Source organism: Bos javanicus, chromosome 26 (assembly GCF_032452875.1).
Source record: "Bos javanicus breed banteng chromosome 26, ARS-OSU_banteng_1.0, whole genome shotgun sequence".
In the NCBI taxonomy this organism is placed as follows: Eukaryota; Metazoa; Chordata; class Mammalia; order Artiodactyla; family Bovidae; genus Bos; species Bos javanicus.
The window spans coordinates 2,487,028-2,506,481 of NC_083893.1; positions in this window are offsets into that span (position 1 = coordinate 2,487,028).

Here is a 19,454-nt window from a genome sequence, read left to right on the forward strand (position 1 = left end):
CTTGGAGAATCTCATGGGCAAAGGAGCCTAGTGGGCTAGTCCATAGGGCTGCAAAGCACTGGACACTACTAACACTTTCACTTTTCATTATCTGAAAAGGGCTTCCCAATTAGTTCAGTGGTAAAGAATTCACCTTACAAGCAGGAGTCATGGATTCAATCCCTGGGTCAGAAAGATCCCTGAAGAAGGATATGACAACATACTCCGGTATCCTTGCCTAGGAAATCCCATGGACAGAGGAGCTTGGTAGGCTACATGGCAGAGTCCATGGAGGTTGCAAAGTGTCCACCATGACTTAGCAACAAAATAGCTCAATAAGGCTGACAATCCACATAAAATCTTAGCAAAATTAAATATGTTTTCTTATGCTCAACAATAATACAATAAAATTAAATTCTATAATTATTTTTTATAACTTGTTAATTACCATCTCTTCATTTCCTGGTATTTTATTTAGGAGAATGTACTATGTTTTCTATCTTTCTTCAGTAGAATTATAATAGCACCTTCTAAAATTGATTTTTGTTTTGAAAGAAAATCTTCAGAATTATATTTTATGGAAAAAAATTCTTCATATCTTTGTTATTACAACTTTTATATCCTACTTGTCTTTTTAACTGTCTTTATTACCTAAAATGAAGTATTAAAATTAGAATCTTAATCACACCTATTACTATACCTGATTGTTTAGATGTGAAAACTTTGATGATAGCTTAACATGATAAGCTTTCCTTGTGGCTCAGACGGTAAAGCTTCTGCCTACAATGCAGGAGACCCGGGTTCAATCCCTGGGTCAGGAAGTTCCCCTGGAGAAGGAAATTGCAACCCACTCCAGTATTCTTGCCTAGAAAATCCCATGGACGGAGAAGCCCGGTAGGCTACAGTCCATGGGGTCGCAAAGAGTCAGACACAACTGAGCTACTTCACTTAATATGATAGCAAATGTATTTAAATAAAAAGGATCCTCAGTGTGAAACTTGATATTAAGTGAAAAATAACAAAAAAAAACAAACAGTGCCTTTTCAACCAATTCAAAAGACAATCCTTTATAATTAAAAGTCTTTCATCTTTTAATTTTATATTCATATTTATCTTTCCTCACTTCAGGAAAAAGCTTCTTATAATTGTGGCCTTTACAAGGAAGGTGTAATGTGACATAATCTACAGAGTCAAGTGGATCATAGCTGAAGCTGGTGCCGCAGCATAAAAAAATATCATATACTGATAGCCTCAATCAGTTAGCCTCAAGGAATGATCCACTGACTGACAGTCTATGCGCTGTCGTCTACTGCTGGTCCACAATAAGATAAGAAATTTTCTCAAAACTGCAAATCAACCACATCATTAACCACTATTAAGTATATGAGGTGAAGATAAAAAGACCATTAAGTCTATAAAAATATTTATTTGCCTCCTTCTCTGAGAATTTCTTATAATTCTTAAGAATAAAGTAACATGAGAAAGATTCAGATATCACATCTGAATTTCATAACTGAATGAATCCTTAAAAACATGCACAATCCTCCCTCCACATTGATCTCTTTTTACAGATATTGAGACTGAGGTCAAAAGATGGTACATGACTTATTTGTCAAACCACTAGTTTTAATTATAGAGCCAAAGTCAATATCAATACCTGTCTAATAGTTTTTGACTATGCACCCAGTATTTTGAATTGAATTGTTGAACAATAATAAAATATATTTTCAAAGGAATTGAATAAATTTTCATATCCCAATGGTGGTTGTTTAGTTGCTAAGTTGTGTCTGACTCTTGTGACCCCATGGATTGTAATCCACCAGTTTCCTCTGTCCATGGGATTTCTCAGGCAAAAATACTGTAGTGGGTTGCCATTTCCTTCTCCGGAGGATCTTTCTGACCCAGGGGCTTCTGGATTTCAGGCCAATTCTTTACTGACTAAGCCACCAGGGAAGCCCTTTACATCCCAGACTTTCTTTTTCCAAGAAGAGAAACATTAGTTAGAGCTATACAGCATCATTTGATAGATTTTCATAGGTTCACAGATTTTGATAGCATATGGTTTTATGAATATTATTGTTAGTAGTGGCAGTATAAGTGTGCTTAGCTAGTTACTCTGTATTTTGAAGCTAAAGCCATTGAAAATGTTTACCAGAATTGGTAATGGCAATTATCTAATATTTAAAGTAAAAGTCAGGGGATACAACATTTTAGTTCTGTAATGAAAATAATTGGAAGAAAATACTGAAATCCTCTATGGTGATTTTATTAAGAAGCATGATGAATTCTCTCTGCAATATAATTGCCTTTAGTCTGGGGAATTTCTAAATGGAGAAGTCATGTATGCAAACTTGGAAGGGAAGAATAAAACAGGTCCTAATATATCCTTACACAGTTGGAAGTGTTCCTGCATGTTGCAATAAATCCACAGTGATTCAAATAATTTTACTCAGCTTGAAAGGAGAGATGCTGAATGAGACATAACTAGAATATAGTTCACCTGAACCATGCTTGCATTAAAAACAGACCAGTATTGAGTGTCCCACTGTGTTTGGAAAGCAGCAAAGGGAAATTATTATGTGTGAGTGTTCTCAATCATCCTTTTTCCCTGTTAGTTGTAGGTAATTTATTCATTGTCTGCTGAACTTCCCTTTCTTCTTTACCATATGCAAATAATTCTAACTTGGAGAGTAGGAGATGTTATCAACAAAAAAGATGAAAAAGAAAATTAGTTCCCCTCCTCTTACACTTCATCTTTATTTTCTCTTTCTCCTTTGTGTCCTTCCATTTTCTTCCTTCCCTGAACAATATCATTTAAACCCTGGGTAGGGCCAAAAAAGACAGATAATTCTCAGGGATCAGAGAGGAAAGTCAGAGCCTGAAAATGTAAAGATGGTGCTCACACAGAGACAGAGACTAGAGTGAAGCTTTAAAGTTCAGGGAGGGAGAAGCAGGCATCATGTAGGAAGGCTATCTGGCTCAGAGGTGAGTACAGGCTAGAATAGAGTTTCAAAGCACATGCAGGATGAAGGCATATCCATGCTGTTGAAATAAGAGCAATGGTAGCTCAATAATGGTATAGAGGAGATTTCCATGAATAAGGATGTGGCAGCAGTCATGGAGATTGGCTCCATACTGGACATTTGATGAAATAGGTAAATATGATAAAGGATAGTGGAAGCCTGATTTCTTACTGTCTAAGAAGGGATGTATTAATACACATACAGAGAGAAAGAAAATTATAATGAATTGTTTTATTTTTATGCTGAAATTGGAAATTTTAGGATGAATGCATGATTTCCATTAGATTAGATGGGTACATAGATACATATATATTTAGAGTTAAATGTTAATATACTATATATATATATATACACACACACACACACACACACACACACACACACACACATATGTATTTCATAGTTCCATCTCCTTAGAAGGGCTCAGAACACTGACACCTCAATGAAGTGAAGTGAAAATCGCTCAGTCATGTCCAACTTTTTGCGACCCCATGGACTACTATGCAGTCCATGGAATTCTCCAGGCCAGAATACTGGAGCAGGTAGCCTTTCCCTCCTGAAGGGGATTTTCCCAACCCAGGAATTGAACCCAGGTCTCCCATATTGAGGAAAGATTCTTTACCAGATGAGCCACAAGGGACATCTCAATATCTCAAAATAAATGAACAGTCCTATCTTGGCTTCCAAATACTATTCTCCACTCAAAGGAATAAGAACTTTATGGTTCTTTGGGGGAAATGGTTGAGTCCAGGGTTGAGGCAGATAAAGTACAAGACAAGCTTAGAATATGTTTTTGAAGCAGAAAATACATCCTCAAAGAATGGTAAGGACATGGAAACAGGGTCTTCCTTGAATGAACATTCACTGTCACTGTCCAAATGGAAAAATATGTTAAGTGAAATTGAATAAAGTGTGACACTATAAGCACTAATTGAAATAAATAATAGCAAGTTTGATTAGTTATATTTCTACAACTCCAAACATGTCCTTACAAAATACTTATCTACAGTGAAGCAAAGTAGAATAAAATACTGCAGAAAATACATCTTCAAAGAACGGTAAGAACATGGACACAGGATCTTACTTGAATGAACTTTCATTGGCACTATCCAAATGCAAAAACGTTAAGTGAAATTGAATAAAGTGTGACACTATAAGCACTAATTGAAATAAATAATAGCAAGTGTGATGAGTTATTTCCACAACCCCAAGCACTTCCTTACAAAATACTTATCTACAGTGAAGCAAAGTAGAATAAAATACTACCTTATCTCAATTATAAAAGTGAATTAAAATTGGGTGCTGATGGGATTCAAGGTGAAAAATAGAGAATCTTTGCAATAACATTTTTACTAAAGATGTATAACCTGAATGTGATCACTAGAAAACCTTACTTTGCCAACAAAGGTCCGTCTAGTCAAGGCTATGGTTTTTCCAGTAGTCATGTATGGATGTGAGAGTTGGACTGTGAAGAAAGCTGAGCGCCAAAGAATTGATGGTTTTGAAATGTGATGTTCGAGAAGACTCCTGAGAGTCCCTTGGACTGCAAGGAGATCCAACCAGTCCATTCTGAAGGAGATCGCCCCTGGGATTTCTTTGGAAGGAATGACGCTAAAGCTGAAACTCCAGTACTTTGGCCACCTCATGTGAAAAGTTGACTCATTGGAAAATACTCTGATGCTGGGAGGCATTGGGGGCAGGATGAGAAGGGGACGAGAGAGGATGAGATGGCTGGATGGCATCATTGACTCGATGGACATGAGTTTGAGTGAACTCCGGGAGTTGGTGATGGACAGGAGGCCTGGCATGCTGCAATTCATGGGGTCACAAAGAGTCAGACACGACTGATTGATTGAACTGAACTGAACTGAACTGAACAATAAGAGAACAGAAAGAGAAATTAAAGAAACAATTCCATTCACCATTGCAAAGAAAAGAATAAAATACTTAGAATAAATCTACCTAAAGAAACAAAAGACCTATATATAGAAAACTATAAAACACTGATGAAAGCTATCAAAGATGACACACATAGATGGAGAAATATACCATGTTCATGGATCGGAAGAATCAATATAGTGAAAATGAGTATACTACCCAAAGCAATCTATTCAATGCAATCCTTATCAAGCTACCAATAGTATTTTTCAGAGAACTAGAACAAATAATTTCACAGTTTGAATGGAAATTTTAAAAACCTCGAATAGCCAAAGCAATCTTGAGAAAGAAGAATGGAACTGGAGGAATCAACCAACCTGACTTCAGACTATACTACAAAGCTACAGTCATCAAGACAGTATGGTACTGGCACAAAGACAGAAATATAGATCAGTGGAACAAAATAGAAAGCCCAGAGATAAACCCACGCACCTATGGACACTTTATCTTTGACAAAGGTGGCAAGAATATACAATGGAGAAAACACAATCTCTTCAACAATTGGTGTGAAAACTGGTCAACTGCTTGTAAAAGAATGAAACTAGAACACTTTCTAACACCACACACAAAAAATAAACTCAAAATGGATTAAAGATCTAAATGTAAGACCAGAAACTATAAAACTCCCAGAGGTAAACATAGGCAAAACACTCTCTGACACAAATCACAGCAGGATCCTCTATGACCCACCTCCCAGAATATTGGAAATAAAAGCAAAAATAAACAAATGCGACCTAATTAAACTTAAAAGCTTTTGCACAATGAAGGAAACTATAAGCAAGGTGAAAAGCCAGCCTTCAGAATGGGAGAAAATAATAGCAAACGAAGCAATGGACAAAGAATGAATCTCAAAAATATAAAAGCAACTCCTGCAGCTCAATTCCAGAAAAATAAACGACCCAGTCAAAAAATGGGCCAAAGAACTAAACAGGCATTTCTCCAAAGAAGACATACAGATGGCTAACAAACACATGAAAAGATGCTCAACATCACTCATTATCAGAGAAATGCAAATCAAAACCTCAGTGAGGTACCATCTCATGCCAGTCAGAGTGGCTGATGTCCAAAAGTTTATAAGCAATAAATGCTGGAGAGGATGTGGAGAAAGGGGAACCCTCTTACACTATTGGTGGGAATGCAAACTAGTACAACCACTATGGAGAACAGTGTGGAGATTCCTTAAAAAACTGGAAATAGAACTGCCATATGACCCAGCAATCCTACTGCTGGGCATACACACTGAGAAAACCATAATTGAAAGAGACACATGTACCCCAATGTTTATTGCAGCACTGTTTATAATAGCCAGGGCATGGAAGCAACCTAGATGTCCATCAGGAGCCGAATGGATAAGAAAGCTGGGGTACATATACACAACAGGATATTACTCGGCTATTAAAAATAATGCATTTGAATCAGTTCTAATGAGGTGGATGAAACTGGAGCCTATTATAAAGAGCAAAGTAAGTCATAAAGAAAAACAATAATACTGTATATTAACACATATATATGGAATTTAGAAGATGGCAACAATGACCTTATATGCAGGACAGCAAAAGATACACAGATGTAAAGAACAGTATGTTGAACTCCGTGGGAGAAGGCAAGAGTGGGATGATTTTAGAGAATAGCATTGAAACATATATATTATCATATGTGAAATAGATCGTCAGTCCAAGTTCGATGCATGAGACAGGGTGCTCAAGGCTGGTGCACTGGGATGACCATGAAGGATGGGATGGGTAGGGATGTGGGAGGGAGGTTCAGGATGGGGAACACATGTACACCCATGGCTGATTCATGTTAATGTATGGCAAAAACCACCACAGTGTTGTAAAGTAACTAGCCTCCAATTTAAAAAATTAAAAAAAAAATAAATAAAGTTAACCTTTATTTTTGAATGAATTGATTAAAATCGTAATCAATTTTTCACTTGAGGCAGTGAAAGAGGAATCTTTGAAAGGATACTGCATAGAAAATAGACTTAGGCTCTGAAGTACTGATGGAATAAATGAATCATATGTATTATAATTGTCTTTCCAAATATTAGGGATATAAAAGTCTCGATAAATTTTAAGCTCTAAAAAGTACCTGTGAGATCATAACTCCTATAATGAATGTTTTGGAAGCAAATGATCAGAGATTTAATTTATGTGCAAGGCAATGATACTAATACTTTATGGATTTAATAGGATTGAATAAGTTTTCTTTTTTCCTCACCAATTTGACTTGCATTATCACATGTAATAATCCCTGAGACTTTGTGTATCCAGGATGAATTTACTGATATTCATTATCATCTTGGTTACCTAGACTAAAAATTTTAAGAGAAAGATTATGCAATTTACCTGAAGTCACAAAAATGTTAGAGTTCATATCACAATCCTAAATCTGTCTTTGAGATGTGTTTTTTTTTCCTATTATCATGGCATATTAACCTTTGATTAATAATTAATAAAAGTGTCCCTAAACAATAGAGTCACAAGCAGGGGAATTATGAAACTAATTTATCTTTTACCTGAATCAAACAACATGGCGATTTCATTAGATTTTCTTAAATAAACAAGCACTATTTCTTTAATTTTTCTTCAACCTCATTAGGAGTTCCATTTCAGATTATTTTACCCATTTCTTCCTACAAATTTTGGAAAAATATTGAATCAATTCTGGGTTTATATCCTTTTTTCACTTCTCTCCTTGATCTAAACTCATCCTCTAGGTAATATCATTCAGTTTCTTGTCCTTAAATGTCATATGTAGAATCACTCCCAAATTAATATCTCCAGACCTGACATGTCTACCAAACTCTAGCTTGACAAATACCATGAATTAGTTAGACTCTCCCCTTCAATATCCAAATGTACTCTCTAACTGAACATATTAAAACAGAATTCTTGATTCCCACTCTCAAACCTGGTCATATTAGTATTCACACCATCGAAAAAACAGTAACTCTAATCTAGTAGTTCAAATCAAAAAAACCTTGGAAACCCCCTTAACTTCTCCCTTTCTCACATTTCATAGCCAATTCATTGACGAATTCTTTCTGTTCTACTTCCAAAACACACCTAGGATTTGACATCTTCTTGAAGAAGGTGAAAGAGGAGAGTGAAAAAGCGGCTTAAAACTCAACATTCAAAATACTAAGATTATGGCATTTGGTTCCATCACTTCGTAACAAATAGATGGAGAAAAAAATGGAAACAATGATAGATTTTATTTTCTCGGGCTCCAAAATCGCTATGGATAGTGACTGCAGCCATGAAATTAAGACATTTGCCCCTTTGAAGAAAAGCTATGACAAACCTAGACAGCCTATTCAAAATCAGAGACATCACTTTGTTGACAAATGCCCATCTAGTCAAAGCTATGTTTTTTGTTTTTTGTTTGTTTGTTTTTTTTTCCAGTAGTCATGTATGGATGTGATAGTTGGACCATAAAGAAGTCTGAGCACCTAATAATTGATACTTTCTAACTGTGGTGCTAGAGAAGACTCTTGAGAGTTCCTTGGAGAGCATGAAGATCAAATATATCAATCCTAATGGAAATCAACCCTGAATATTTTGAGGATTGATGCTGAAGCTGAAGCTCCAATACTCTGGCCACCTGATGTCAAGAGCTGACTCATTTAAAAGACCCTGATCCTGTGAAAGATCAAGGGCAGGAGGAGAAGAGGGAAACAGAGGATGAGCTGGTTGGTATGGCATAATTGACTCAGTGGACATCAGTTTGAACAAACTCAGAGACAGTTTGGAAGTAAAGGATTCCTGGTGTATTGCTATCCATGGGTTCGCAAGAAGAAACGACTTAGTGATTGAACAACAACACTGTTATCTAACCTCAAACTCATTATCTTATGGAGGGTAAGAAGAGTTAAGTTATAGTGACAATTAAGCTTTCTCTACCTCTACTGGGCTTTACTGAAGACAGGAGTGATGGTAAAATGAGGAAGATTGAAGATCTCATTAGCAAATTTCAAGGCCTTTTGGTGTCCATGGTTAGGTTTTGACTGTTTACTAAGAAGTATCTCCTAACTGACAAGATATTAGCAGAAAAAGTGGTAAGAAGTATAATCTCCTTCCTGGAACATTTAAAGAAGAATCATTTTAGTCTTGTAATTACAGATTATTTAGTCAGATTCCAGTATGAAGCTTGAGAAAATAAGGCATCTAATCCATTTGCTTCTTCTGTTCAGAGTCTTTGAAGTTAACTGAGTAAATCTCTTCACATGATGTTCCTATTAGAAATAATCTCCTGTAGGCTCCACTGCAGTAATCTTCAAAGCGTTTGTGCCCCAGGTCTAAGTTGTCTTTAATTATACAGTAGCTTGCAGGTTACAGAATTGTTTCACATTCCTTTTCATATCTTAATTTACTTACTTGTTCTTTCAATCAGATTCATGTATTGATTTCTTGGGATCTCTGGGAAACTTTGCTTATTCATTGAGATAAATTACAAATAAGGCCCATACAGGCTCTCCCTTCACTGAGCTCAGAGTTTCACTTAATTAACCTTTACTTTCCCTACAGTATACAACTTCTAAGTCAACTAATTTTTAAAATGTGCATTGTATTTTCTTCCTTGTCTGATTTTCCTGTTGACATTTTCTCTGTTTAGAATGCTTGTCTCTATGAAAGCAGCAAGATGAGCAAAGGGATTTCCTATGTTGTTCAACATACAATTCTTTCTCTATTAATCTCAAGGAAGATCACAGAGGTCCGGAGGAGCAGATGTATCTACAAATGTTCAATAACCAACACTGTCTTATTGAATCTTCTCAAGTAAAAGAAGAGAGTACAGTCACTCCCCTTGAAATATGATTGTTGTTCTAGGGTTGGCAGTAAATTTCCCAGCAGCTACACTGGGTCCAGTACAGGGTCATAAGAATGTTGTACATTTGGTTAAATTTGATAGATCAATTAAAGGTAAAATATCAGAAAGTCAGTTCACGCAAAACTAACAATCCAACTGGAGCCATTTTGTTCCAGGAACAGCTTCACTTAAGTTGATACTTTATCTCTCTACCTCTCTCAACCAAATAATACTTCAAATTAGTCTATTTAGTATTCTTTGGTCAAAGACCAAAGAGTTTCTCATGAGTACTATTCTCTTCCTCTTTTTCCAAAGTTAGAATTCTCCAATTTTTTTCTTAATTCCTTTTCCTTTTTCTCAGAAAAATTTATATTTGTATAGAGTTGCTACATTTTCTCCTGAATATATTTTCTTTTCAGTAAAGAGGGAAACTCTAAAATTAAAGATCTAATGTTCCAGGGAGTCAGTGACTCTATAAAAATATCAAGTAAATAAATTTCAATTTATACTATTTTCAAAAATAACAAGGCACTTGTTTGGAGACTAGTCAGTTACCACAAAATGTACATAACTTACATTTATCGATTATCCTATCCATCCAATTAATAGTCTACAATTAATAGATATTTTGCTATTCTAATCACTTTAATAGAGATTATACTATAAATAATCTGCAGTCTAGGTGCTGGCAATATAAGGAAGAACATACTGTTGCAGGAAATTTACTTTATATTCTGCACATGTGTTTATATAATATTAACAAGAAAATAATTACACTATATAAAATGTACCTGTAAGTATTCCTTTAAGTGTAAATTCATTTACAACACTGTTAATGAGCCGATTAGAAGCCAGTTATGTATAAGATTGATTTTAAATATAATGATAAAAACAAAAAGCCTCAGAGATGGGAGAAATCAGTTGTAAAACCTGGTAATTAAAAGAGGATGGACTATAGCCCGCCAGGCTCCTCTGTCCATTGAATTCTCCAGGCAAGAATACTGGAGTAGCTAGCCATTCCCTTCTCCCAGGGACCTTCTTGACTCAGGGATCAAACTTGGATCTCCTGAATTGCAGGTGGATTCTTTACTGTTTGAGCTACCAGGAAAGTCACAAACTAGAAGCTGGGGTATCATATGAGTTTCAAGAAATGAAAAATAATCTGACAAATAGATGGACAGTGAAATGTCTTCCCACATAGGACAGAGATGAATACCAATAATACTTTTCCCAGTGTCAAGGCCCATTTTCACCTTTGGTTAATTCATGTTATGAACTTAATTGCCCACCCCAAATTCATATGCTGAAGGTTTAACCTTCACTGTGATTCCATTTGGAGATGGAGCCTTTAAGAGGTAATTAGGTTTAGGTGAGAGCATAAGAGTCTGGCCAATGATGGGATTAGTGGCTTTGCAAGAGGAACTAGGGAGTTTGATTTTTCCTTCCATGTGAGGACCCAGTAAGAAATGGCCTTCTGCAAACCAGGGGGAGAGCCTTTACCAGAACTTAAGTTTGTTGGCACTCTGATCTTAGACTTCAGCCTTCAGAACAGTAACAGGAAAAAAAAAAGCCTGACATTTAAACCACTTAGTCTATGGTATTTTGCTATGGCAGCCTAGGCTGACTAATACAACTCAGATTGTATTATGATAATCATGACTTCCCCACACAGTAGGACTAGCTGGTTTTAAAACATGCCCATACATTTTGAAATAGGTCAAAGCAGTTTGTTCACAACTAGAGATGCCCTCAAGGCTAAATAGCTAACCAGAGCCTAAGGTCTAATATTTTAAGAGTTCAGTTTATCTGGGGAAAGAAAATACCCAACTTCAGCCTTCTCTAGCCATATTGTTGGAGAAGGCAATGGCACCCCACTCCAGTACTCTTGCCTGGAAAATCCCATGGATGGAGGACCCTGGTAGGCTGCAGTCTATGGGGTCGCTAAGAGTGGGACACGACTGAGCGATTTCACTTTCACTTTTCACTTTCATGCATTGGAGAAGGAAATGGCAACCCACTCCAGTGTTCTTGCCTGGAGAATCCCAGGGACGGGGGAGCCTGGTGGGCTGCCGTCTATGGGGTCGCACAGAGTCGGACACGACTGAAGCGACTTGGCAGCAGCAGCAGCAGCAGCAGCAGCCATACTGTCCCATCTAAGTAGAGAGAATAAAACTGAGAAACACTTTTGAAGTTCAAATCCAGAAAGAGGCTAAATAAAGCTGTTGTGCTTCTTTTTTCTCTCTTTTTTCAGTGTTGTGAATATGGAGGACACATGTTCTAGTGGCATAATTACAAGATGTAGGAGGGCTTCATCTGAGTAAAAAATGCAAATTTATTATGTTAAGCTTTGATATTTCTGGGTTTTGTATTATAGCAGTTAACAGTATTTACCTTGTCTGTGTATATGTTAATAGTAAAGACCCATTTTCAACCTGGAGTATCCATCTGTCTGTCTTTAAGAGGCTTACTTATTCATCAAATAATAAAATGCAAACTACTGAGTCTTGGAACTCTTTCTAACCTTATCAAATCAAGGGAAGAGCTGATCTATTTTCCTTCCCATAATCTGCTGCATTTCCTGTCTGCAACATCTACTTGACGTTTACTGTTAATAGCCTAGATTATACCTGGGTAAGTATTTATCTCTTTGAACGTGCATGTTGCTACCCAGTACATTACAAACAGATGTTTTTATCAGATAATTATTAACAGGACATTTTTGTTCTGAAGTTATCTTTATTGTACTTCTGTCTCCCAATTAAAGCAAATTGAAATCGATGCAAGAAAATGTGTTAAATAGCTAAAAATAGCAATAACTATGGCTTCTCCTCAGTGTGATTCAGTAGAAATTTAAATGGTAATATAAGGATATGAATATTCACAGTTGTGTTCAGGATTAGTGAAATAGCACATCTTATTAATCATGGATATCTGAGTGTGTGGGAGGGTATACTCACCACCGTAGATATGAAAACATTTGCTCTGAAAGCAGTCTGTCCAGTGTTGTAGTAACCATAACTCCCAAAATTAGTTACACTCTTCTTTACCTCAAAAGTTATTGTGTAATTTTCCACATGCACTGCCAAAGTCTGTATAGAGAACAAGATTATCCAGAATCCTAGATAGAAAGTTTCTCTTGAGTTAGAGGTATTATAATAATTGATTAATAGTTTTTAAATTACTATATTAAAATGAGTATTTTCTCTAGATTCAAACTTGGGAATACTAACTCCTTTTGAGCATATCAGTTTTTATTTATGAGATCAGTGTGTTTTGCTCTCAGTCTCACCTGGCTTTTTATGTTTATTGAACTGACTATATTTTTAAATCCTATCTTTTGAATACATCAGAAGTCTTATAACTGACCCAACAGGGAGCTACCTATTGGTCCTGCATACAATTAGCCAGTTGAAAAGGAAGAGGGTTGCTTCTTTACAAAATATAAGATCACCTCTGGAGTTTAAGCCTCTGGGAATCAAGCAGTCTTATTCTTACACTTTTTTTTTTTTTTTTTTTTTGCTATAATGAAGCAGACAGAACATCCGTGGAATTCCATGACAGCCATCCCCAGCTGACTTGGTCTGATGCTGATCAACAAGGAGCCTCACTGAATATAAACCTTTTTCCAAACTTAGAAACTAAGTTAATTGGAGGATCACCTTTTTTCATTCCCTTGCTCTGAAGGCTCAAATGCATTTGAAATACACCAGCAGGCTAAACTGGGCAAAGAGATCCTGGACTAATGCTTTCACAGTGTGGCTTATCATCAACATTGCCAATGGGGATTTTGTAAATTGCCTTTCCGGAAATCAAGGACTGTCTGGAGTGAGTTACAAAAAACTTCTAGCAATTGCAATTCTTTCTGGTATATTTTAGGGTGGCTCTGCTGCTGTAGCTATGTAATGATCCAAAGCACCAATTTAAAAATATCCCTTATAACCACTTCCCATCTTATTTGTTTTCCCAACAAGCATTTCTCCTTCTTGCAGGGCAACATCTATAATTTTTTGTGGCAAATTGATCACAGAGTTAACTATCCACACTGGTACACTTTTGTAAGTTTAATGGGACACATCATTATACCAAGACACAGCTGAAAATTGAAATTGTTGTGGTAACCAGGACATAAGTCATCTTAACCTTTGAAGAATCTCTCTTCCATTGTCCTTTATTTCCTATTCTCTAATCTCCAGTAATGCTTTGCTTCCTACCCTGGTTCTTCTGCTTTTCCTTTGATTAAAGTAACTTGAGTTATAGCTCCTTCCTATTACCTTCATGAAAGTGAACTAGTGAGGTTGTTCAAAATTTTTTCAAAAATTTCTAACCATTCACTTGTTTATCCAGTTAAATATTAAAAGCCTTCTCATTTAACTCTGCCAGTGATCAGGGATCTAATTCTGAACAAGTTCAATTCCTGCTTTAAGGCACTCATGAAGTAGATAAAACACACACACACTGTAATTTCATGAGGTGTCAGAAGAGGTAAAAATAATATATCATGGCAATTGAGAGGAAAGCAAATAATCTCAATTGCAGAGGCTAAGTTCAGATTTCTAGAGCAAATGAACTCTATTATATTAATTAAAGATAAGAATTGGCCCAAAAGAGGGCATTCTAAGTGATGAAAACAAATATTGTGTGTTCAAGTTTTACAGTTTAAGGCTGGAAATAACAAAGCTGTTTTTGAAAATTACTCCAATGACCGTATTAGTTTCAGTTAAACAAACAAACAAAACACTTTCTAATATTCTACTCAACTGCTTCCTGATATCAAATGGTTCTATTACATAGTAGAATCATAGTCCTGCTGTTAATCTTAAAGAAAACAATCAATCAGAATGCATCTCAAAACCTTTATGCAAAACACTGTCTAAAATGACTAATATTTTTCTCCTAAGTAGAAGGCTATACTCTTCAAAATAAAGTGGTTGTTGTTGTTTAGCTATTAATTATATCAGACTCCTTTGCCATCCCATGGACTACAGCCTGCCAGGCTCCTCTGTCCATGGGATTTCCCAGGCAGAATATCAGAGGGGGTGGCCATGCCCTCCTCCAAGAGATCTTCCCGATCCAGGGATTGAACCTACATCTCCTGCTTGGCAGGTGGATATTTTTTGTCACTGAGCCACCCTGCTGCTGCTTCTACTAAGTCACTTCAGTCGTATCCGACTCTGTGTGACCCCATAGACAGCAGCCCACCAGTTTCCCAGTCTCTGGGATTCTCCAGGCAAGAACACTGGAGTGGGTTGTCATTTCCTTCTCCAATGCACCTTGGAAAGCTTTAAATATGGGCAAAGCACTAAAAACAAACCAAAAAGACCCTTTAATTTTGTCTTTATGATTGTAGCTATGGCTGAATTAGTTTATCTGCAGTTATTAGGTATGACACTGTGGAAAATTCTGAAAGAGATGGGAATGCTAGACCACCTGACCTGCCTCTTGAGAAACCTATATGCAGGTCAGGAAGCGACAGTTAGAACTAGACATGGAACAACAGATTGGTTCCAAATAGGAAAAGGAGTATGTCAAGGCTGTATATTGTCACCCTGCTTATTTAACTTATATGCAGAGTACATCGTGAGAAACGTTGGGCTGGAAGAAGCACAAGCTGGAATCAAGATTGCTTGGAGAAATAGCAATAACCTCAGATATGTGGATGACACCATGCTAATGGCAGAAAGTGAAGAGGAACTAAAAATCCTCTTGACGAAAGTGAAAGAGGACTGTTCTATACATCAGTGTCTCTTGCTGCCTCGTATATGCTGTCTCTGTGGGAGAGGGAGAGGGTGGGATGATTTGGGAGAATGGTATTGAAATATGTATAATATCATACATGAAATGAGTCACCAGTCCAGGTTCGATGCATGATACTGGATGCTTGGGGCTGGTGCACTGGGACGACCCAGAGGGATGGTATGGGGAGGGAGGAGGGAGGAGGGTTCAGGATGGGGAACACATGTATACCGTGGCAGATTCATTTCGATATATGGCAAAACCAATACAATATTGTAAAGTTAAATAAAATAAAATTTAAAAAAAAAAGAAAGAAAGTGAAAGAGGAGAGTGAAAAAGTTGGCTTAACGCTCAACATTCAGAAAATGAAGATCATGGCATCCGGTCCCATCAATTCATGGGAAATAGATGGGGAAATAGCGGAAACAGTGTCAGACTGTATTTTTGGGGGGCTCCAAAATCACTGCAGGTGGTGATTGCAGCCATGAAGTTAAAAGATGCTTCCCAGGTGGTGCTAGTGATAAAGAACCTGCTTGCCAATGCAGGAGATGTAAGAGACACAGGTTCTATCCCTGAATTGGGAAGATCCCCTGGAGAAGGGCATAGCAAACCACTTCAGTATTCTTGCTTGGAGAATCGCATGGACAGAGGAGCCTGGTAGACTACAGTTCATGGGGTCACACAGAGTTGGACACAACTGAAGTTACTTAGCACACACACATGCACAACTGAATTAACAATAGCTTATCCAGTTTACCCAGCATGTCCAAGAAACTGAAATATTTTATCACAAAGTACAGGAGTAATGTAAAGGGCATCTTGAGACTCAAGCAGTTCCAAGGAAGAACTTTGGCTAATTTGTTTTCACATGAAGCAGCTCCACAAAAGTATAGTATAGAGCATGTACTCCCTGAATGTTAACTATTACTGGTATTAAGGAAGAGAACAGATATAGAAACAGTCATTCTTTAGCAACAGGATACCTTTGTCTTAAAACTGTGTATAGCCAGCATTGTCCTTTATCTCCAACAGATATTTGTCTAAAACTCTTTTAAATAACTGGCAACTTTTAATTGGCCTCGTCCATCTCTCTCCCCATGTTTTTGGTTTTATCTTCTCTAATAGACTGTGGAATAATGAATAAAATAAACTAAAATAAAAAATAAAACTAATATAAAATAAAATAAAAATAAAATAAAATAAAATAATAAAATAAACCTATTTTACCGTTCCACAACGGAACTTAGTAAGTGCCTAGGATGTGATATTTAAGTCAGGGTGAAGGAATGAAGGGAAGAAAATACAAAGTCAATGAGAAATAGTATTTTAAATAACATCTTACATTTATTGTAAAATGTTCTTTAAAATGCTATGAATACCATGAACAGAGAGTTCAATGGACAGAGGAGTTTCGTGGGCTACAGTCTATGGGGTCACAAAGAGTTGGACACAACTGAGCGACTAACACACACTTCCTTCAAAGGAAGACAACTTTCCCTTGCCTACATTTATTGAATGCTTTTTATATGTCAAGTATTTTATTTCTTAATTTCATCATATTTATCATTCTGGTGTGTATGAGTTGTATTAGCTTTATTTTATAAATGAGATAATTGAGACTTGAATAGGATAAATAATGTGCTCAAGTTTTCACAGGTAGAAGGTGGTATAGCCTGAGTTTGAAATTGTGTGTCTCTTTACTCCGAAAAGTCCCAATGTTTATTCAAATTGTTATGCTGCCTCTGAAGAAAAGCAGGGGAAAGCTGGGAAAAGGTTGGTAAAGCAGGAGAAGAAGAATGAAGGAAGGAAAGAAAAAGAGAAATGGAAGGAAAGACAGAGCAGAGGGAGGGAGGGATTAAAGGATCAATTCTGAACTGGTCTAGGAGTCAAGGCCGAGTTTTCTTTTATGTAACAAGCTGTCACAGACTTAACCGATGCTTTTTTGCATCTGAACTAAAAAGATTTCAGAAGAAATCATGGGAGATGAAAAGAACAGTTTCCCAAAACATCATCTTGGAGTTTTTAGTTTAGAGGGTTTGTAAGTTGTTTACCTCTGAGATGCAGGAGACCTGGGTTCGATCCCTGGGTCAGGAAGATCCCCTGGAGAAGGAAATGGCAACCCACTCCAGTATTCTTGCCTGGAGAATCCCATGGACGCAGGAGCCTGGTGGGCTACAGTCCACGGGATCATAAAGAGTCAGATACGACTGAGCGACTTAACTTTCAACTAACTTGTACCTCTGAGATAAAATGTGATTTCTATGTTTGATGTAATGAGAATGTCATGTTCATTTAATTAGACTAGTACCATGACATTGGAAAGAGAGAAAAAAAATAAAAAAGGAAAGACAGAAACTAACCAATCATGAGATTAAAATAGAAATCTTTTCAGATTTTTGCCTCTCTGATAGTTTGATTCCAGGGTTGTTTTGCTAATTTCTCAATTTAGAACAAAGATTTAGATTTCAAAGAAGTCCCAAGTGCTCAATTCACTTCCAGAGTCTAAAATTGCCTGTTTCACACTTGTTCGTGTCATGGTTGATTTATTGTTTTAATTTTCAACAGATTTTAGGAGTTTTTAAAAAAGTATCTTTAAGATCACCCATGTTTGGGATTTATTTTACTCCAAACCTCTTTGCAGCTTGAGGATATTTACTTTTTCAAAAAGATAAAGCAAAGTTAATGTTTTTCAGTGTGGATAACAGTTTCAAATGTCATCATAAGTTTAATAAATCCATAATAACTGCATCCACACTCTTGAGTTGGAGGGTGTGAGACCTGTAATTTTTAGAAATAGTTTCTATTAAGAATAAAATACTTACAAAGTTTTGAAGTATTTGCAAATGATTCTTTGGATAACGGATTCCCTTCACAATTAAGACCAGACATTAAGAAAAGTTTTCCATTCATTTTTATAATCATTACTGTAGTGAAACCACTGTATACATTATTCTACTGTGAGAAAGGAAAAATTAAGTTAAAAGAAGAGACAGAGGGATAGTGAAATATAGAGGAAAAATTTTAAAGTGTCTTTTTGAAGCTAACTCCACTAATTTGGAAGACAATTAAAAGTCTCCCTAAATATTCACAAATATAATTCCTTCTCCTTTGATGTTACCTTAAATCTTTGCTTTGGAAAATGTGACAGAGAGAAACTGGATGACCTATTTCTCAGTAATTACATGAATTATCTATATTTATTCATTTTATAAACATTTGCTGGATGTTTACTAGATAAAACTGGGCACTCATTTCACAAGCTAGGAAGGTAATGCTCAAAATCCTGCTAGCTAGGCTCCAACAGTACGTGAAGCAAGAACTTCCAAAAGTTCAATTCAGTTCAGTTGCTCAGCCATGTCAACTCTTTGACATCCCATGGACTGCAGCACACCAGGCCTCCCAGTCTGTCACCAACTCCCGGAGCCTACTCAAATTCATGTCAATCAAGTCGGTGATGCTATCAAACCATCTCATTCTCTGTCGTCCCCTTCCTTCTTAAATCTTTCCCAGCATCAGGGTCTTTTCAAATGAGTCAGTTCTTCAAATCAGGTGGTAAAATTATTGGAGTTTAAGCTTTACCATCAGTCCTTCCAATGAATGTTCAGAACCAATTTCCTTTAGGATGGACTGGTTGGATCGCCTTGCTGTCCAAGGGACTCTCAAGAGTCTTCTCTAATACCACAGTTCAAAAGCATTGATTCTTCGGCATTCAGCTTTCTTTATAGTTCAACTCTCACATCCATACATGACAAATGGAAAAACCATAGCTTTGACTGGATGGACCTTTGTTGGAAAAGTAATGCCTCTGCTTTTTAATATGCTGTCTAGGTTGGTCATAGCTTTTCTTCTAAGGAGCAAGCGTCTTTTAATATCATGCCTGCAGTCACCATTTGCAGTGATTTTGGACCTCTAGAAAATAAAATCTGAAAAAAAATAAAATAAAATAAAATCTGTCACTGTTTCCATTGT